Source organism: Ahaetulla prasina, chromosome 6, assembly GCF_028640845.1.
Source record: "Ahaetulla prasina isolate Xishuangbanna chromosome 6, ASM2864084v1, whole genome shotgun sequence".
Lineage (NCBI taxonomy): Eukaryota > Metazoa > Chordata > Lepidosauria > Squamata > Colubridae > Ahaetulla > Ahaetulla prasina.
In genome coordinates this window covers 13,537,365-13,557,185 of record NC_080544.1, presented here as the reverse complement: position 1 = coordinate 13,557,185, position 19,821 = coordinate 13,537,365, and the positions used below count along the sequence as shown (strand labels likewise).

The 19,821-nt window shown below is 41.9% G+C and overlaps 1 protein-coding gene across 1 annotated transcript in view; it reads right to left on the bottom strand.

The window, feature by feature from the left end:
* The window catches only part of ANXA11 (annexin A11), a 53,397-nt gene extending 49,078 nt beyond the window's left edge, over window positions 1-4,319 (bottom strand). The window contains exon 1 of the mRNA XM_058189520.1: window positions 4,138-4,319. The gene's annotated coding sequence lies outside the window, so the exon portion shown is untranslated. The remainder of the gene's footprint in view (window positions 1-4,137) is intronic.
* Window positions 4,320-19,821: the final 15,502 nt, after the last annotated feature.

Here is a 19,821-nt window from a genome sequence, read left to right as displayed (position 1 = left end):
TTGCAACAGGCAGTCTCCCAAAATAGCCCCTGGATACAGCAGTTAGCTGGTATCTGGTGTGCAGGAAAATGCCATCATGGGAGTGGATGCGGTTGTCCTTCAACCGGATTTATTTACAACACAACCAGCTGAAACAGGAACAAGTTGAAGTCACAACATTATGAAGAACTGAAGAACATAGGCGCCAACAACTCTTTTGTTGAGGCTTCAGTCCCAGAAAGATAAAGAGGAAACAAACACAAACACACACACACACACACACACACACACACACAGAGAGAGAGACGGGGGCGGGGGAGGGAGAAATCTGCAATAGTTAAAAAATTCCCCAGATTCTGAGAAATGTTTTAAGCTCTCACTACATTTCTCCAGGAAATGTGTGTGTGAGTGTGTGTGATCTCTCTCTCTCTCTCTCTCTTTCTATCTATCTATCTCTATCATATCTATCTATCTATCTATCTATCTATCTATCTCTATCAATCTCTATCATCTATCTATCTATCTATCTATCTATCTATCTATCTATCTCTATCAATCTATCTACCTACCTACCTACCTACCTACCTACCTACCTACCTACCTACCTACCTACCTATCTCTATTTATCTATCTATCTATCTATCTATCTATCTATCTATCTATCTATCTATCTATCTATCTATCTATCTATCTATCTATCTATCTATCTATCTATCTATCTGCACAGGAGCAAAAGCATAGGATAAATGGGACTGTGGCATTTAACTGTAGCTGAAAATTGAAGATTCCAACTTAAGACAACTTCCAGAAGTTGCTGCTGGATTTTAATAGCAAAGGATTAATAGATAGATTTTAATAGCAAAGGAATTCCATTGTGATAGATAGATAGACAGACAGTCAGACAGTCAGACAGACAGACAGACAGACAGACAGACAGACAGATAGATGAGAGAGAGATGTATATATATATATATATACTGGTAACAAGTAAGGGATTCTGTCTTTGACTTATGATCACAATTGAGCCCAACATTTCTGTTGCTAAGTGAGACATGTGTTCAGTGAGTTCTGCCCCATTTCACAACCTTTCGGGCTGCAGTTGTTAAGTGAACCACTGCACTTGGGAAATTACGAACACGGTTGTGAATTTGGATTTCCCCGTCGACTTTGCTCGCCAGATGGTCACAAAAGGGGATCATATGACCCCGGGACACTGCAACCCATCATAAACATGAATCAGTTGCCAACTGTCTGAATTTTGGTCACACGCTCATGGGGATACTACAAAGGTCGAAAGCATGAAAAACAGTTCTGAGTCACTTTTTTTCAGCAATGTTGCAACTTCAAATGGTCACTAAATGAACTGTTGTAAGTCAAGGACTGCCTGTGTTTCGTCACCGGCCTAATTCGGTGCATCGCTTGTATAAAGTGAGATATCAAGTGGAAGAAAAAGCTCTTCCCCAAACTCCTGTTTGCCATTCATAAGCAACCTTGGCAGATGTCAAAAAAAAACCAGAAGTATTGCCGGGATGGGAGGCCACCAGGAAATCCCAGGCCTTTAGCCTCCAACTAGATCGAGAAGAAAGCTAACTGGCTTTGCTTTTTTTTTTTTTGCTGCCAAAACATAACCTGGAGATGGTCAGATGACCACTAGAACAAACTACGATTCAAAGACAACTCCATTTATTGCTTGAAAGTCTAACTGCAGAGAATCTGATTTCCAAATACCAACTTCAGTCTCAAAATTCTTGGCTTGCTGAAGAGAAAGTACGCCTGACCAACTCAGATTGGGCTAAAATGTGGTCTCAGCTAGTTTACCCCCTTTTCCCCCTCCCCACGGTACCCTAATTCAAATCCAGATCTTCCATTTTTTGGTATGTGTGTGTGTGTGTGGTTCTGAGGCCGAGCTCCCCGTTAAAAAACTTGGCGTCTTTCTCAAGCCAAAGTTGGCTACTTTGTGTTTTTCCACATTGGGCAAACCTGACCGTTTGGTGTCCAGTAAAAAGGTAAAATAAAATAAAAATGTTTGTGTTCAGGTGCAGAGATTAGTAACTTAATAATGATAGATGATTAACAAAATAGAAATAAATACATATATAGATAGATATACATAAGCATATACTATAGGTAACATAAGCATTGGATTGTACTTGACTATAGATTAAAGTGTAGAGAGTGAGGAGTGTATAGAGCAGGGGTCTCCAACCTTGGCAACTTTAAGCCTGGTGGACTTCAACTCCCAGAATTCCCCAGCCAGCAAAGCTGTGAATTCTGTGAGTTGAAGTCCTCCAGGCTTAAAGTTGCTAAGGTTGGAGACCCCTGGTATAGAGTGTTAAGGTATAATGATGAGAATATGTAGACAAGATTATGTAGATTTAAAAGAGACTACATTGTATAATTATGAGAACAATGGTTATAAACAGGGTGTATAACGCTATGTATATTCAAAAGACACTTGATACAAACAGTACACTGTCATTGCAGAAATGGAAACGTGATGTATAGTAAAACTGCATAATAAAAAATAATAAAATAAAATAAAAATGTCTGTGTTCTTGTGAAGAAGGAGGAGAAGGAGGAGGATGGGAGGGGAGAGGAGGAGGAGGATGGGAGGGGAGAGGAGGAGGAGGAGGAGGGAGGCAGAAGAGGAGAAGAAGAAAAGAAGAGCAGGAGGGGGAGAGATGGAGGGGGTAGGAGGAGGGAGGAGGAGAAGAAGAAAGAAGGAGAATGAGAAGAGGAGAGGGGGAGAGTAGGGGGGAGAGGAGGAGGGGGGAGGGGCAGAGAAGGAGGGGAAGAAGAAAAGAAGAGGAGGAATGGGGAGAGTTGGAGGGTGGGGAGGGGGAAGAAGAAGAAGAAGAAGGAGAAGGAGAAGGAGAAGGAGAAGGAGAAGAGAAGGAGAAGGAGAAGGAGAAGGAGAAGGAGAAGAAGAAGAAAGAAATAATGTCTTGGCAGGCGCGCAGCCCAACGCCAAGCCCGAAAAAGGAATTTATTCAGCACCCGACTTTAAGTTGCGGGGCGAGCGCAGCTCGAAAGTTGAGCCTTCGAAGACTTGGAGACGGAGGAGAGCTGGGGGGGGGGGGAAAGGGGGCGCAGCTTGGAGACTCTGGCTGGGGAAAGCCAGCAGGAGAGCCGGGCTCGTCAAGATTGCGGGGCTCTTGCAAAGGCAACCAACCGCGCAGGCGAAACCTGACCGGGCAAAGGCCGAGGCTCCGCGCTGCTTCTCCTCCAGGAACTCCGCCCAAGGCTTGGCAGCGCTCCCTCTTCCCCTCGCCCGCCCGCCCAACAGCCATGTTGGCCTGAAGGGAGGAACCTCTCGCGCTCCGGAGGTTCCCCCGATCCAAGCCGGGCTGCGCTGTCCAGCGTCCCCCTTGCCTTGGCTCTGCCCCAGACACCCGCTTCCCTCGCCAGTTTGCCTGCCTGCCTGCCTGCTTGTCTTTTTGACTGTCTGTCTGTCTGCTGCCTGCTTCCCTGTCTGTGTGTCTTCTTGCCTTCCTGCTGCCTGCTTGCCTTCCTGTCTGTCTGTCTGTCTTCTTGCCTGCCTGCCTGCCTTCCTGCCTGCCTGCCTGTCTGATTTCTTGCCTATCTGTCTGTCTTCTTGCCTTCCTGCTGCCTGCTTGCCTTCCTGTTTGTTTGTCTGTCTTCTTGCTTGTCTGTCTGTCTGTCTTCTTGCCTTCCTGCTGCCTCCCGGCCTGCCTGCTGCCTGCTTGCCTTTCTGTCTGTCTGTCTTCTTGCCTTCCTGCTGCCTCCCTGTCTGCCTGCTGCCTGCTTGCCTTCCTGTCTGTCTGTCTGTCTGTCTTCTTGCCTTCCTGCTGCCTCTCTGCCTGCCTGCTGCCTGCTTGCCTTCCTGTCTGTCTGTCTGTCTTCTTGCCTGCCTGCCTTCCTGTCTTCTTGCCTGTCTGTCTTCTTGCCTTCCTGCTGCCTGCTTGCCTTCCTGTCTGTCTCTCTGTCTTCTTGCCTGTCTGTCTTCTTGCCTTCCTGCTGCCTGCTTGCCTTCCTGTCTGTCTCTCTGTCTTCTTGCCTGTCTCTCTGTCTTCTTGCTTTCCTGTCTATCTTCCTGCTTGTCCGCTTGTCGGTCTGTCGGTCCGCCTGCCACCCAGCCAGGCTCCGGAGTCCCAGCCCCCCCACCCCATACACACACACGATCCCGCCGATCCCTACCTGGCAAAAGCCAAGCTTCAACCGCGGGATCAAAAATTGGAAAGAGGGTGTCCGGGGACAGAAGCAGAAGCAGGAGCGTCGGGACACCTCTTCCCGGGCGGGTGCAACGAGTCCTTCTCAGGCGCAGCTTTTTTCCCCTTCCGGAACGAAAGCGAAGATCTGCGGGGCTCCGAGGCGGAGTCTCTCCGCCTTCCCCGCCTTCTTCCCAGCCTAGCGGGGGAGCTCGGCCGCCCCCGCGCGCCCCTCTCGCTCCCTGTGCAAAGTAACAGGCTGGGAAAAGCTGAGCTTCGCAGCAGGGGAAGGAGCCGAGCGTCCGGTCCGGTCCAGTCCTTTGCCTTTACCCCAACCACGTTTCTCACCTGGCGATGGGTGGTTTTTAAGAAGAGATTAGACAACCATTTCTCTGAAATGGTCGAGGGTCTCCTGCCTGAGCAGGGGGTTGGACTAGAAGACCTCCAAGGTCCCTTCCAACTCTCTTATTCTAGTCCAGTGTCGTCTTCAAAAACTTACGAAATCTTCTTTTAGTTTAAAATAGTATCCATTAAAAAAACAACAACAACTGAATTATAGACAACAATAATGATATTAGTCAGGGAATGATCTTAAATCTTCTGTAACTTTGTTGCTGGTATCCTTATGATTTATATAGATAGTGATTGTTTCTTGATTGCTTATTTGTACCCCATGACTATCGTGAAGTGTTGTAAGTGTTGTACCTTGATGAAGGTATCTTTTCTTTTATGTACCTTTGAGAACATATGCACCAAGACAAATTCCTTGTGTGTCCAATCACACTTGGCCAATAAAATTCTATTCTATTCTATTCTATTCTATTCTATTCTATTCTATTCTATTCTATTCTATTCTATTCTATTCTCTCCCTCTTTTGAAAAACGGGGGGGGGGAGGTGTATCCTTAGTGGGCAGTGACACACAATTGCTCATCTATTCTCACCAAAAAGCTGGATTCAAAATAAAAATGGAAGAAGGAGGGAACTTTTATGAAAAGCTACAAATGACAGAGATCGAATTGGTTCAGAATGAAGGAATAAGAGCTTCCCGAAATCTGGAGAGTAATTTTCAGGGACCAGCCATTCCGCTGTCTTATTTTGCCAAGCTATGCAAATATTCCAATTTTTTTTTAAAAAAAAAATTATTTGCATTTATATCCCGCCCTTCTCCAAAGACTCAGGGCGACTTACACTATGTCAAGCAATAGTCTTCATTCTATTTGTATATTTATATACAAAGTCAACTTATTGCCCCCAACAATCTGGGTCCTCATTTTACCTACCTTATAAAGGATGGAAGGCTGAGTCAACCTTGGGCCTGGTGGGACTTGAACCTGCAATAATTGCAAGCAGCTGCTGTTAATAACAGGCTGCATTAGCCTGTTGAGCCACCAGAGGCCCTCTGGTGGGGTTGTCACAAAGAAGAGTGGGGGGTGGGGTCAAGCTATTCTCCAAAGCACCTGAAGGCAGGACAAGAAGCAAGGGATGGAAACGAGTCAAGGAGAAAAGCAACCTAGAACTAAGGAGAAAATTCCTGACAGTTAGAATAATTAACCTGCGGAACAGCTTGTCTCCAGAAGTTGTAAATGCTCCAACACTGGAAGTTTTAAAGAGGAGATTGAACAACCATTTGTCTGAAATGGTACAGTCTCCTGCCTGAGCAGGGGGTTGGACTAGAAGACCTCCAAGGTCCCTTCCAATTCTATTCTGTATTCTATACTATTCTGCCTGGCTTGAAGAGCCCAAGGTGCTCTCTTTTAAAAAAAAAAAAAAATTAGGGCCATTAGTCCAATGCCTCCAGGGATCCCCAATGGCGATCTCCCAAACAGCTTGGTTAGGTCAGAGCAGGTAAAGTTGGCATTATACTGGTAAAGATGGCATTATTTCCAGAGCCAATAAGGAATTTCCTGACAGCAAGAAGCTTGTCTCCTGGAGTTGCGGCTGCTCCATCGCTGGATGTTTTCAAGAAAAGATTAGACAACCATTTGGATGGGAATGCTGTAAGGTCTCCTGCCTTGGCCAAGGGGTTAGACTAGAAGACCTCCACGGTCCCATCCAGCCCTAGGATTCTATAATAGGATGCCTTTCTGATGGCGCCCCCCCCCTTTCATACTTTGAGAATGACAAAGTCAAGATCCTTCAGTTTTTCCAACCTATTTTACATTCCTGAATTGAAGAGCTAATCAATTCACACACCCATACAAAACAGCTTTGGTGCTGAAATCAATATGGTGATGGTCTTTGTGGTGGGAGGGAGATTGACAACCTCATGTACAGGCAACCCTCAACTGATAATTACAGTTATATATTTCTTATATACGCATACAATACAATACAATACAATACAATACAATACAATACAATACAAGAGCAAACAATAGATTTAAACTTAATATTAACCACTCTAATCTTGATTGCAGAAAATATGACTTCAGTAACAGAGTTGTTAACGTTTGGAATACACTACCTGACTCTGTGGTCTCTTCCCAAAATCCCCAAAGCTTTAATCAAAAACTGGCTACTATTGACCTCACCCCTTTCCTAAGAGGTCTATAAGGGGTGTGCATAAGAGCACAAACATGCCTACCGTACCTGTCCTACTGTTTCCTTTCATTATATACAATTTATATAGTTATTACATGCTTATACTCATATATATACTTATATGTTATACAGATACTTCATGCTTATGCTTAAGTATGCTGTTATGACAAACACACACACACACACACACACACACACACACACACACACACACACACACACACACACACACACACACATATATATATATATACATATATATATATAGATATATATATATATATATATATATATATGTATGTAATATACATATATAAAGAAGGCTGTGAAAAAACCTACAAACCACTCACAACCTGGACATAAATTGAACAACTACACACAAGGAGAGTTTTTTCCCAAAGGCTGTCACTCTGCTTAACAACTCATTCCTTCAACACTGTCAAACTATTCACTAATTCTGCATGGCTATTAATCTTCTCATTGTTCCTATCACCCATCTCCTCCCATTTATGACTGTATGACTGTAACTTTGTTGCTTGTATCCTTACTATTTCTCTTGATTGTTTCCTGGTATGATTCGATTGCTTATTTGTACCCTATGACTATGATTAAGTGTTGTACCTTATGATTCTTGACGAATGTATCTTTTTTTTTATGTACCCCGAGAGCGTATGCCCCAAAGACAAATCTTTTGTGTGTCCAATCACACTTGGCCAATAAAGAATTCTATTCTAATCTTCTTATAGATATAGCAGAGTCTCTCTATATATTTTTTATCAACCGCTCCAGTTTAGATTGCAGAAAACACGATTTCTGTAACAGAATAGTATATGCTTGGAATGCATTACCTGACTCTGTGGTTTCTTCTCATAACCCCAAAGGCTTTACTCAAAAACTGTCCACGGTTGACCTCACCACTTTCCTAAGAGGACTCTATAAGGGTGTGCATAAGAGCACAAACATGCCTACCGTTCCTGTCCTATTGTTTCCTTTCATTATATACAATTTATAGTTATTACATACTTATACTCATATATATACTTATATGTTATATAGATACTTCATGCTTATGCTTAAGTATGCTGTTATGACAAACACACACACTTTACACACACACACACACACACACACACACACACACACATATATATATATATATATATATATATATATATATATATATATATATATATATATATGTATGTATGTAATATACATATATAAAGAAGGCTGTGAAAAAACCTACAAACCACTCACAACCTGGACATAAATTGAACAACTAGACACAAGGAGAGTTTTTTCCCAAAGGCCGTCACTCTGCTTAACAACTCATTCCTTCAACACTGTCAAACTATTCACTAATTCTGCATGGCTATTAATCTTCTCATTGTTCCTATCACCCATCTCCTCCCATTTATGACTGTATGACTGTAACTTTGTTGCTTGTATCCTTACTATTTCTCTTGATTGTTTCCTGGTATGATTCGATTGCTTATTTGTACCCTATGACTATGATTAAGTGTTGTACCTTATGATTCTTGACGAATGTATCTTTTTTTTTATGTACCCCGAGAGCATATGCCCCAAAGACAAACCTTTTGTGTGTCCAATCACACTTAGCCAATAAAGAATTCTATTCTATTCCTCTTATAGATATAGCAGAGTCTCTCTATATATTTTTTATCAACCGCTCCAGTTTAGATTGCAGAAAACACGATTTCTGTAACAGAATAGTATATGCTTGGAATGCATTACCTGACTCTGTGGTTTCTTCTCATAACCCCAAAGGCTTTACTCAAAAACTGTCCACGGTTGACCTCACCACTTTCCTAAGAGGACTCTAAGGGGCGTGCATAAGAGCACAAACGTGCCTACCGTTCCTGTCCTATTGTTTCTTCCCCTATGTATATATATGTTTATAGTACCTCGTTTCTCCTCATATATATGTTCATATATTACATAACCCTTTATGCAATGCTTGTATATATTGTTATGACAAATAAATAAATAAATAAATAAATAAATAAATAAATAAATAAAATAAATAAATAAATAAATAAATAAATAAATGTTCAGCAATGGTCCAACTCCACATATGGAGTACTTCCTTCCTAGAGGGCTGTGATGGTGAACCTGGCATTCAGAGCCATTTCTGCAGGCACGTGAGCCATTGCCCTCGATCAGGGGTCTGCAAACTTGGCTCTTTTAAGACTTGTGGACTTCAGCTCCCAGAGTTCCTCAGCCAGCAAAGCTGGCTGAGGAACTCTGGGAGTTGGAGTCCACAAATCTTAAAAGAGCCAAGTTTGCAGACCCCTGCCCCAGATGAGCTCCACCATGCATGCGCGCGCACCTCTCACCTCTCACCTCTCACCTCCCAGCTGATTTTCAGGTCTCTGCTGTGCTTGTCCTAGGAGACTCCACGTGGCCCATTTTGGATGCCAGGTAAGTACAGGGTTCACCTGGAGGCTCTGGGATGGCGAAAAATGGGCCTTCCGGAAGTCTGGAAAGGGGCTGTTTCTGGCCCCCAGAGGGCTGAGGGAGGCTGTTTTCGCCCTCCTGGAGGCTCCAGGAAAACCTCTGGACCCCGTAGAGCAGTGGTAGTCAACCTGGTCCCTACCGCCCACTAGTGGGCGTTCCAGCTTTCATGGTGGGCAGTAGGGGTTTTGTCCGATACTGAAGCACTTTCCTTTTTTTTTTAATTTAATTGACTTTTTAAAAAATTGTCATGGCATTATTTAAAAACATTTTTCATACTGAAGAAGAAGATAAAGTTCCTGCCGCAATTTTTCCTTTTGGGAATTATAACGGATTGTACAGGGATTGAGACTAAATTGATTCTGAATTTAATAACAGCAGCAAGACTGTTGATTGGACAATACTGGAAGAAAGAAGAGGTACCTACAATAGAAGAATGGATATTGAAAGTCATTAATGTGGCTGAGATGGCTAAAATATCAGCTTTTTAAAAAAACAATACGCAGGAAAGATATTTAATTGAATTGAAAAAATGGATTGATTATCTACAAAACAGATATCAGATTAAGAAATATCAGATTGCCTTTGAATAATTAGGAAGTATTATTTTATGTAATGGGAGGGGTTGGGAGATGAAAAGATTTGGATGAGGTTAATTGGATTAGAAGGGAAAATTTTACTCTATGTTTGGTTTATGTATAACAATACCTTGTGATTGACCCGGGAAGCCGGGGGGGGGAGGGAGGGGGGAAGGGGGTCTTCTGGGAGGGAGGGGGAAAAAAAAGGGGGGGAAATGTTTTTGTTTTTTAAAACTTTTTCAATTAAAAAAAAACACCATTTTTCATTAGGTTTTCATAAAATTCCCCGAGGCAATTTAAATTTCTGAAAATATACTATTTGTATCGCCCGTTTAGTTCACGTGATGTAAGTGAAACTAAATGGCGCTAGAGTGCGACCACAAACAAAAGAGCCTCGTCCCAGAATAGCTCGCGCATCTCCCCCCACACCACCCAGCTGTAACAGACAAGCAGAGCTGGTAGCCGGTGCCGCCCCCCCAAACCTACTTTATAAATCACCATTACTGTGGAACCGGTGGGCGGTTAGAAAATTTTACTACTAAAAGAGATACAAAAGTGGGCGGTAGGTATAAAAAGGTTGACTACCCCTGCCGTAGAGAGTGAAAAATGGGCCTACCAGAAATCTGGAAATGGGCCATTTCTGGCCTCTGGAGGCTTTAGGGAGGCCTGCTAGGTCCAAAACGGGGCTCCCGGGAAGGGGGGTGTTGCATGCACATGCACGGGGGGTGGGGAGCACAGTGGGATTGGCGGTGGGGCATTGCATTATGGGAGTGGGCACATGCGCGCGCCTCTCACCTCCCAACTGATTTTCAAGTCTCTGCTGTGCTTGTGGGAGATGTGCGCACACGCCCATGCTGCCATGCTCCTCCTAGGAGACTCCACGTGGCCCATTTTGGATGCGAGGTAAGTACAGGGTTCACCTGGAGGCTCTGGGAGGGCGAAAAACAGGCCTACCGGAAGTCTGGAAAGGGGCTGTTTCTGGCCCACAGAGGGCTGGGGGAGACCGTTTTTGCCCTCCTGGAGGCTCCAGGAAAGCCTCTGGACCCCGTAGAGCAGTGGTAGTCAACCTGGTCCCTACCGCCTACTAGTGGGCGTTCCAGCTTTCATGGTGGGCGGTAGGGGTTTTGTCCGATACTGAAGCACTTTTTTTTTTTTAATTTAATTGACTTTTTAAAAAATTGTCATGGCATTATTTAAAAACATTTTTCATACTGAAGAAGAAGATAAAGTTCCTGCCGCAATTTTTCCTTTTGGGAATTATAACGGATTGTACAGGGATTGAGACTAAATTGATTCTGAATTTAATAACAGCAGCAAGACTGTTGATTGGACAATACTGGAAGAAAGAAGAGGTACCTACAATAGAAGAATGGATATTGAAAGTCATTAATTTGGCTGAGATGGCTAAAATATCAGCTTTTTAAAAAAACAATACGCAGGAAAGATATTTAATTGAATTGAAAAAATGGATTGATTATCTACAAAACAGATATCAGATTAAGAAATATCAGATTGCCTTTGAATAATTAGGAAGTATTATTTTATGTAATGGGGAGGGGGTTGGGAGATGAAAAGATTTGGATGAGGTTAATTGGATTAGAAGGGAAAATTTTACTCTATGTTTGGTTTATGTATAACAATACCTTGTGATTGACCCGGGAAGCCGGGGGAGGAGGGGAAGGGGTCTTCTGGGAGGAGGGGAAAAAAGGGGAAATGTTTTTGTTTTTAAAACTTTTCAATTAAAAAAAACACCATTTTCATTAGGTTTTCAAAAAATTCCCCGAGACAATTTAAATTTCTGAAAATATACTATTTGTATCGCCCGCGCATAAGTTTAGTTCACGTGATGTAAGTGAAACTAAATGGCACTAGAGTGCGACCGCAAACAAAAGAGCCTCGTCCCAGAATAGCTCGCGCATCTCCCCCCACACCACCCAGCTGTAACAGACAAGCAGAGCTGGTAGCCGGTGCCGCCCCCACAAACCTACTTTATAAATCACCATTACTGTGGAACCGGTGGGCGGTTAGAAAATTTTACTACTAACAGAGATACAAAAGTGGGCAGTAGGTATAAAAAGGTTGACTACCCCTGCTGTAGAGAGTGAAAAATGGGCCTACCAGAAATCCGGAAATGGGCCATTTCTGGCCTCTGGAGGCTTTAGGGAGGCCTGCTAGGTCCAAAACGGGGCTCCCGGGAAGGGGGGTGTTGCATGCACATGCACGGGGGCTGGGGAGCACAGTGGGATTGGCGGTGGGGCATTGCATTATGGGAGTGGGCACATGCGCACATGCTATTGTGCGTGCAGATACTTTTGGCACCCAAGGAAAAAAAGATTAGCCATCACTACTATAGGTTGCCCACCCTATCAGTTTATAGGCTCCTTTATAAAATCCTATGGAGAAGCCACCAGCCAGGAAAAAAATATATATGAATGAACGTGTCTTGGAACAGTAACTCCTCTATTTAAATTCGGACCTTAAATAGTCTGACCTAAAATCACAGCGCAAAGCAGCTTCTGTTTAGGAACTCCCAAATTTTCCCCCAAACAACATTCCCTCTTTGTTATTAGCAAGCAGCGATTACATAAACATTCGTGGGCTCATGTGTCATTCTGCAACTGGAGTATATTTGCAAAGCAAGAGAGAAATTCCCCGCTAGGGAGAGATTGCAAAACACACCAGGCTGTGAAATGTATTTATAGGATAAAGGTAATGGAGATAGTGAGAATAAGGCAGGGGTGAAATGTAAAATTTGTTACATTTGCAGGGGGTTAATGTGACTGGGTGGGCGTGGCCAACTTTTTTTTTTTTACTTTTAAAAGCATTTTTTCTACATTTTTTCAGCCGAAGAGGTTGTAAAAAATGGTTTTAAAAGGCTCTGACAATCCCAGCTGAGTTGCCTGATCATTAGAGGCTTTTAAAAGCATTTCTTTTTTGCCTTTAAAAGAAACAAAAGGCTCTGACGATCAGGCAACTCAGCTGGGATCATCAGAGAAGCCTTTTAAAAGCATTTTTTTCTACAACCTCTTCAGCCAAAAAGATTGTAGAAAAAATGCTTTTAAAAGTCTCCTCTGACGATCCCAGCTGAGCCACATGATCATCAGAGGTTTTATTTTTTACTTTTAAAAGTATTTTTTCGGCCGAAGCAAAAATGCTTTTAAAAGTAAAAAAAAAAAAAAAAACCTCTGATGATCGTGTGGCTCAGCTGGGCATGGGGGGGGGAGCAGGGATTTTTGCTACCGGTTCTCCGAACCACCCACTGCCATCACTACCGGATCATGTGATCCGGTCCAAACTGGGAGCATTTTACCCCTGGAATAAGGTTATTTCTTCTTTTTTTTATTAACGTTGCAATAAAATCTGATGGATGGATTTTATTGATTACATTTCCGTGGCTTTTTAATTCCGTGATTTTCTCATTCCCTTTTATTATGTATTGGTTTATTAAATTTAGAGGCCAACCAACTTCATACGGGCCTCTGTGGCTCAGACTGCTAAGACAATCTGTTATTAACACAGCTGCCTGCAATTACTGCAGGTTCTAGTCCCACCAGGCCCAAGATTGACTCAGCCTTCCATCCTTTATAAGGTAGGTAAAATGAGGACCCAGATTGTTGGGGGCAATAAGTTGACTTTGTATATAAATATACAAATAGGATGAAGACTATTGCTAACATAGTGCAAGCCGCCCTGAGTCTTCGGAGAAGGGCGGGATATAAAGGCAAATAAAATAAATAAAATTAAATAAAATTAAATAAAATTAACATAAATAAATAAATAAATAAATAAATAAATAAATAAATAAATAAATAAATAAATAAATAATAAGACGCTGGGCTTATTGACAGCATTAAAGAAAGAACACAATTAAAAAAAAGTTTTCCATGTCCAGAAGAGGACAAATACATTCATATATAACATTTCCAGAGTTTTTTTTTTAAATAACTTTTTCAAATAGGCTGGGAGGTAGGAGACGCACACATGCAGTTCCAGACAATAGACTCAGCATTAAGAACAGTGATTATCACATTTTAAATGGAAGGTTTGCTTTTAAAAATATAGACTTTGCTTCTTTTCTCTTCTTATCCGTCAAAGAAGAATAAATGCATTTTTGGGTCAAGCCGAGCTCCTGGTTTTGAGTGTTATTCAAATTAGCAGCGTGAAGAACAGTAGGTTCAATTAATATAATTGGTGGGTGGTTTTTTAATTCTTGGTCTACATAGCTCAATTTTCTTCTGTAGTTTCTAATGACCTAATGGGTTTCTCACTCCACTTATCTAAAGGTTGTTGTTGTTAGTTGCAAAGTTGTGTCCGACCCATCATGACCCCATGGATAATGTTCCTCCAGGCCTTCCTATCCTCTACCATCCTCTGGAGTCCATTTAAGCTCACACTTACTGCTTCAATGACTCCATCCAGCCACCTCATTCTCCGTTGTCCCTTTCTTCTTTTGCCCTCAATCGTTCCCAGCATTAGGCTCTTCTCCAGTAAGTCCTTCCTTTTCATTAGGTGGCCAAAGTATTTGAGTTTCATCTTCAGGATCTGGCCTTCTAAAGAGCAATCAGGGTTGATCTCCTCTAGGACTGACTGGTTTGATCACTTGGCAGTCCAAGGGACTCTCAGGTGTCTTCTCCAGCACCAGAGTTCAAAGGCCTCAATTCTTTGACGCTCAGCCTTTCTTATTGTCCAACTTTCACAGCCATACATTGCAACTGGGAAAACTATATCCTTGACTATACGCACTTTTGTTGGCAGGGTGATGTCTCTGGTTTTTAGTTAAGCTGTCTAGATTTGCCATAGCTTTCCTCCCCAGGGGCAAGCGCCTTTTGATTTCTTGGCTGCAGTCCCGATCGGCGGTGATCTTGGAGCCCAGGAAAATAAAATCTGTCACTACCTCCATTTCTTCCCCATCTATTTGCCAGGAATTGAGAGGTACTTAGAGTAATTTTCCCCAGAAGTCAGAGTTGCCCTGACCCTCTTGGCGGTTTGCAAATCCTTAAAGAGCCGGTTTTTGCCATCAAGCCTGGAGGCCTTATGACCTTGGTAAGCCCATTTCCTGGTTGTGTCCATTAGGATGATGATTAGCATTGCAGATTGGTTGCTGGGCTGCTATTTGTGTTACTTACAAATCATTTTTTATTGTTTTCTGTTCTTTAGTGTTAGCCACGCGGAGCCATGTATTTAAGACAGGGAGCCCTCTAAATTTAAGAAATAAATAGATCTGAATGAAAATGTTCAATGTGCCAAGAATGCTTGCTTCAGAATGGTCTGTCCTTACAGTGTTCCATATCAGGGGTGAAATGCTACTGGTTCGCACTGGTTCGTGTGAATCGGTAGTAATAAAAGCTACTGGTTTGGGCGAACCGGTAGTAAAAAAAGAAAAAAAGCTACCGGTTCATCTGAACCGGTATTTCCGATGATCAGCTGTGCCACACTATTTATATTCCCTAAAAGCAGGAAATCCTGCTTCTCCCCACCCCCGCTGTTCTACTTACCTTCAAACGGCTCTTTTATCTGCATGAAGTGTGCGTTTGCTGTACACTATGCATGCGCAATGTGTGTTTGGTGTGCATTGCGCACATGCGCGCAGCATGCATTTGGCACGCACCGCACCTGCGCAGGCAGCGAACCGGTGGCAACCCATGGAGGATTTCACCAGTGGTCCATATCTGAATGCATATCTTGCAAGTCTAGTCTGAAATGTCTTGGTACTCACTAAATCAATAGTAACCAGATCAGAACCGTCTTAACTTGGTTGACATGTGATCCAAAGCAGATGTCCTTCAAGGGGGAACTCTCGATCATCTGTGGCAGATTGAGGGGTCCTTGGTGCTCTCTGAGCCTGCTTGTTTTCTTGAGCACGTTTCATTACCCTAACTAGGTAAGCCTCATCAGTGCTTGGATCGGTGTGGCAGATTGCAGGCCTGCTGTCATGGCTGCCCTGCATCTTGCATCTTGCCAGCCTGACGTTTGTGACGGCGGGACGGGGGAGAGATTGGAGTAGGAATGGTTGGGGTGGGGAGAGGATTGAAGCAGAGCCAGCCCTGACTATGAGGAGCACCAGTCAAGCACAAGGTCAGCAAAAGGAAGGCGGAGATGGGAAGGGCAGAAATGCAGGATCCAGCTCCCCAAACAATCTGAAACTTTAAATCTATCCTATCCTATCCTATCCTATCCTATCCTATCCTATCCTACCCTACCCTACCCTACCCTACCCTATCCTATCCTATCCTATCCTATCCTATTCTATTTATCTATCTCATCCATCCATCCATCCATCATCCATCCATCATCTATCTATCATCCATCCATCATCCATCATCCATCATCCATCATCCATCATCCATCATCCATCGATCCATCATCCATCTATCATCTATCATCTATCATCTATCTATCTATCTATCTATCTATCTATCTATCTATCTATCTATCTATGTTATTCTATTCTATTTATCTATCTCATCCATCCATCCATTTATCCATCCCTCATTCATCTATCTATCTATCTATCTATCTATCTATCTATCTATCTATCTATCTATCTAATTCTATTCTATTTATCTATCTCATCCATCCATCCATCTGTCATCCATCCATCTATCATCCATCATTCATCCATCTATCTATCTATCTATCTATCTATCTATCTATCTATCTATCTATCTATGTTATTCTATTCTAATTATCTCTCTCATCCATCCATCCATTTATCCCTCATCTATCTATCTATCTATTTATCTATCTATCTATCTATCTATCTATCTATCTATCTATCTATCTATCTATCTTATTCTATTCTATTTATCTATCTCATCCATCCATCCATCTATCCATCCATCCATCTGTCATCCATCCATCTATCATCCATCTATCATTCACCTATCTATCTATCTATCTATCTATCTATCTATCTATCTATCTATCTATCTATCTATCTATCTATCTCTTATTCTATTCTATTTATTTATCTCATCCATCCATCCATCCATCCATCCTCCATCCATCCACCTATCATCCATTTATCATTCATCTATCATCTATCTATCTCTCTAACTATCTATCATTCTATCTATTGTCACTACAAGTTGTCAATGATTTGGTGATACATCATCAATAATCATCACCAGATGTTGCTTTTACCAATCCAGACCTTGCCTCGTCTTCTCTGCTCTGAAAAGAAATCTAAGATAAACACTTTACATATTAGGGTTCCAAGAATCCTGGCTGCTGAACAATTTCCTCTCCATAATTCAGATTAAAACAGAAATATATATATATATAGAATCTACCCATCGAACCACAACATTACAGCATATTTGATGCAAGATACCCAAACTGTAGAAAACCTAGACTAGGTTAACTAGATTCATCCTCTCCCCTACCTGTGTGAAAAATCAACCTAAGATTTCATGTGAGTATCCCATCAGAGTACTATCACTTCTAAGTCTGTAAAAAAAAATCAGGCTTAGGTTTGTTTTTTTTATTTATTTATTTTATTTTGTCACAAGCTTATATACAAGCACATACAATGAAAGGAAACAATAGGACAGGAACGGTAGGCACTTTTGTGCTCTTATGCACGCCCCTTATAGTCCTCTTAGGAATGGGGTGAGGTCAAAGGTAGACAGTTTTTGGTTAAAGCTTTGGGGACTTTGAGAAGAGACCACAGAGTCAGGTAGTGTATTCCAAGTGTTAACAACTCTGTTACAGAAGTCATATTTTCTGCAATCAAGATTGAAGCGGTTAACATTAAGTTTGAACCTATTGTTTGCTCTTGTATTATTGCGATTGAAGCTGAAGTAGTCTTTAACAGGAAGGCCATTGCAATAGATAATTCTCTGTGTTAAACACAGGTCATGTTGGAGTTGGCGGAGTTCTAAGTTTTCTAATCCCAGGATTTCAAGTCTGGTGGTATAAGGTATTTTGTTGTTTACAGAGGAGCGGAGAACTCTTCTTGTAAAATATTTCTGGACTAGTTCAATTGTATTAATGTCAGAGATGTGGTATGGGTTCCAGACAGGTGAGCTGTATTCAAGGATAGGTCTAGCAAATGTTTTGTACGCTCTGGTTAGTAGTGTAGAGTTTTTGAAAAAGAAGCTACGCAAGATTAGGTTTACAACTCTTAGAGCCTTTTTTGCTATGTAGTTGCAGTGGGCTTTGGCACTTAGATCATTTGATATGAAAGGAGAGAAACAAACCTTCTATTACAACAAGAAAAATAATCTTTGTTTATTTACCCTTGATCGAGAGTGTGAACCAAAGCTGGATGCTGGGCATTCCAACATGCCATTAATGCAACCCCCACAATTACGATAACCAGTTCAGAGAGAGGGAAATAAAACAGGAAAGAAAATCTCTCAAGCATCCGGTTTAGCAAGCAGGAACCGTGCCTTTAACCTTTTACTACAGCTTCTGAAACTGGGTGTGACTTCCAGAAAGATTGGAGGATTTCACAGACATTCCATGCTGCTGGGGCAGAAAACTTTTCTCGCTGAGCCTGTACGGCTTGCATTCGTCAAGTGCCAGGGAAGGAGGAAATGAAACTATCTTCCCGCTTGCTGTAATATTGCAGCCACCACCTCCATTCGGACAATTTCGTTTCAGGAAGTTTCGGATAATCCAGGTTATTTAGCAAAGGTTTGAATGTGGCAGATTTTCCAAGCTGCTTTGAGATTGCAAGGCAGACCTCAATTCTAGAAGAGAAGAGAATAATAAAAGGGATAGGAATAGGAATAGGAATAAGAATAGGAATAGGAATAGGAATAGAATAGGGAATAGGAATGGAATGGAATGGAATAGAATAGAATAGAATAGAATAGAATAGAATAGAATAAAGTAAGGAATAGGAATAGGAATAGGAATAGGAATAGGAATAGGAATGAAATGAAATGGAATGGAATAGAATAGAATAAAATAGAATAAGGAATTGGAATAAGAATAAGAATAGAACAGAACAGAATAGAACAGAATAGAAAAGAATATGGAATGGAATAGAATAGAATAGAACAGAACAGAACAGAACAGAACAGAATAAGGAATAGGAATGGAATGGAATGGAATGGAATGGAATGGAATAGAATAAAATAGAATAAGGAATTGGAATAAGAATAGAATAGAATAAGGAATAGGAATAGAATGGAATGGAATGGAATAGAATAGAATAGAATAGAATAGAATAGAATAGAATAGAATAGAATAGAATAGAATAGAATAGAATAGAATAGAATAGAATAGAATAGAATAGAATAGAATAGAACTGGAAGGGACCTTGGAGGTCTTCTAGTCCAGCCCTCTGCTCAAGAATCTCACTGAACTGAGCCTTATTAGAAATTCTGCTTGACTGTTCATTTAAGGATGGTTCAGAGTGGCAACGTTGCCAAAAAAAGCGAGCTTACAACTCATCCTCCAAGTTACGACCTTCATGCCACCTCCAGGATCGCCTGATGGTAATTTGAGCCCTTGGCAAGCAGCTTGCAGCATCCTGTGGTCGCCTGATCAAGCTTCCAACCCAGCTTCTGACAAGCCGAATCAAAGGCGAAAACCAGACTCCCTTAAACCACGTAAGGCATGGTTTGCTTATTGACCATGCAATTCATTTAACAAGTCAATCATGGTGATTTTGCTTAACAGCTATGGTAAAAAAAAAAATGCTTATAAAATCCAGGCACCTGGTAACTTGGTTCATGATTGCATTGCTTAGTAACCAGAATTCCGGTCCCAAGTGTGCAGGAGGCTCATTGTTGGCTTCTTCTTCATCTGTTAAACTGGAAAAGGTTTGGCAATGGTGCAACAAAGACCATTGTCAACTTGCGAAGCATTCCTGACCTGCTCTTGAGTTGCCATAGGCAGGGGGATGGGGAATTCAGCCTCGCAGCTGCAGCGAGGGAATTCCACTTCAGTCAAAGCAAAATCAAATTCCAGCCATCTCTATGTCAAGGCCATCTCCAGGGATACCCACAGTGGCCAGAGGGAGAGACTCTACAACCCATGAAATTGCTTCGTTGGGGAATGTGACTGATGACATGCCTTGGGGAGAGGGGGGAAACAGAGTCAGAGCTGGGGCGTGAATTAAGT